A 2,224-nucleotide genomic window follows, 5' to 3' on the forward strand; every position below is an offset into this window, starting at 1 on the left:
CCGACAAATTTGGAGATTTTTTTTTATTAAAAAAAAACGAGTATTTTGGAGATATATTTCTAAGGATGTATTGATTATTTTGCATGTGATAGCAACCTCTAATATCAGGCCCGACAAATTAGGAGTTTTTTTTTCCTGAGTAGTTTGGAGATATATTTCCATGGATGTATTGATTCTTCTCTGCAACAATCTTGGGATGTATTGTATCTGAAATGAGCTTGCTATTACAAGTATTATTGCGAGATTGCAGCTTAAACCTTGGAATGACTTCATAGTTTATAGGTTCTTATGTGACGCTCATGTCCTCTATTTGCAGGTTTCCATGTTCTAGCTATGTTTCTGATTATTGTTGCCTTATTCTGATTTATAATCAAATTTGATAGGAGTTGCAACGTTGGATTTCCTTTGTTCTCCAGCATTGATTCACCTTCGCAACAATCACCTTCTCCGCTTCCAGTATAATCTTGGCCCCATCTTTTTTATGATTTTTCTAATTTGCTAGTTTTTTAGAATGTATGCCAAACAACCACACATTATATTCTAAGCTATTAGAACCAGAGAATAATAGCATTGTGCTTTCCAAATGCAATTCTAGAATACCTAGCAATGAACTAGAATTCGTAAATAGAATTGGTCGGAATCCAAGAACTCCAAAATTAGAATCTGAACCAAACATGACTTATCTTTATTATTTCTTACATATTCAATCATTGGATTTGCCAAATCATTTGTCCATTTTGTTTTTCTGGGCCCGGGTTGTGAGGGTGTCCCTCCCCGGTCTCAAGAGTAGAAAAAATAAAATAAACCATATAAAAACTTTTCTACATTTTCAACCAACTTAGATATAGGGATGTAAACGGATATACAAAAATTCGTATTTGATCCGAGTTTGTATCCGTTTAGGAGAATCTGAATCCGTCTGAAATTAATCGGATGCGAATATGATAATCCCCCTAATCGACCAATTATTATCCGATTCGTTTAGCAATCCGATGGGAATAAATATCTGAAATATATCTCTGTTTTCAACTATCCTTTTAAGTTACCTTATTGGATTTTGTTATCTTATTTTTATAAATTTATAAGTTAAGATAATGTGTGATACATGGAATCACATATCTATTAAAATAAATATAAGATAAAATAAAAAGTAAAAAACTTAAGAAACTCAAATACTAAAAAGAGTTGAAGAAAAGGTAGTTGCTGAACTCTCAAGTCTCAACCCTCACTCTCATCATAAAACCGGTAAAGATATCAATCCGTGTTCATATCCATTTAGGAGAATCTGTATTAAAAAAAACACTATCCGAAAATTATTCGAATCCGTCCGAAAACTGATAAAATATTATCCTAACCCGTCCTAATATAATCAGATACGAATATGATAATGCCACTATCCGACTGGATTTGATCCGTTTACATCCTTACTTAGATACCATACAATCCATGGCCATAATCGCAGCCCTATTCATTGCATAATTATAAAGGCTTTGTAGGCCAAATATAATTACATGATACCTCAAGGGAGGTACGTGAAAAAAACCCTTACAAATATGGTGCAATGGCCGACTGAATCTTCTTATTAGTGGACATAAGAGGTCTTTAGTTCTTTACTACTTTATGCATGGTTTTAGTGCACGAAATCAAAACGGGTATGGATAACCTGCAAAACTGATATGATTCTGATATGGTATCAGCCTGGATTGACTATATCGGATAAAATTACCCCTGAATTTCCTTAAGAAATGTGTTTTTTGATCATTTTAACCCTGTTCCATACCATACTACCGATATGGTATCAGTATCGATATCGGTGACTAGCAAAACAGTACATATTGCCCAATAGGGGCTATACGATACCGACACTTAGAAGTTAGAACCATGACTTTATGGGATATCAAATCCATTTTGAAGTCATTTAATAATGTTCACATTAAGAAGGATAGCTCTTGTATTTCAAACTAGCGGTCAATCAAACTCTTTGGACTGATGATGTATCTTCTTATCTTTTCTGTTGGTGCTTTTCGTTATTTCTCATTTAAAAAAAAAAAAAAAAAAAAGAAAGCCCCTACACATGACTTTACCATCAAGAAATCTACCTTCAAATTAGTCACGAGCCATCCAGCCAAATATATAAATGAGACCACCAGAAGCTCCATGTTAGTGTCAACCAGGATGTTACGCACATTTAACAGGAAATAACAATAAGCCGATACAAGAGATG

The sequence above is a fragment of the Telopea speciosissima genome, chromosome 1 (genome assembly GCF_018873765.1).
Source record: "Telopea speciosissima isolate NSW1024214 ecotype Mountain lineage chromosome 1, Tspe_v1, whole genome shotgun sequence".
NCBI lineage: Eukaryota > Viridiplantae > Streptophyta > Magnoliopsida > Proteales > Proteaceae > Telopea > Telopea speciosissima.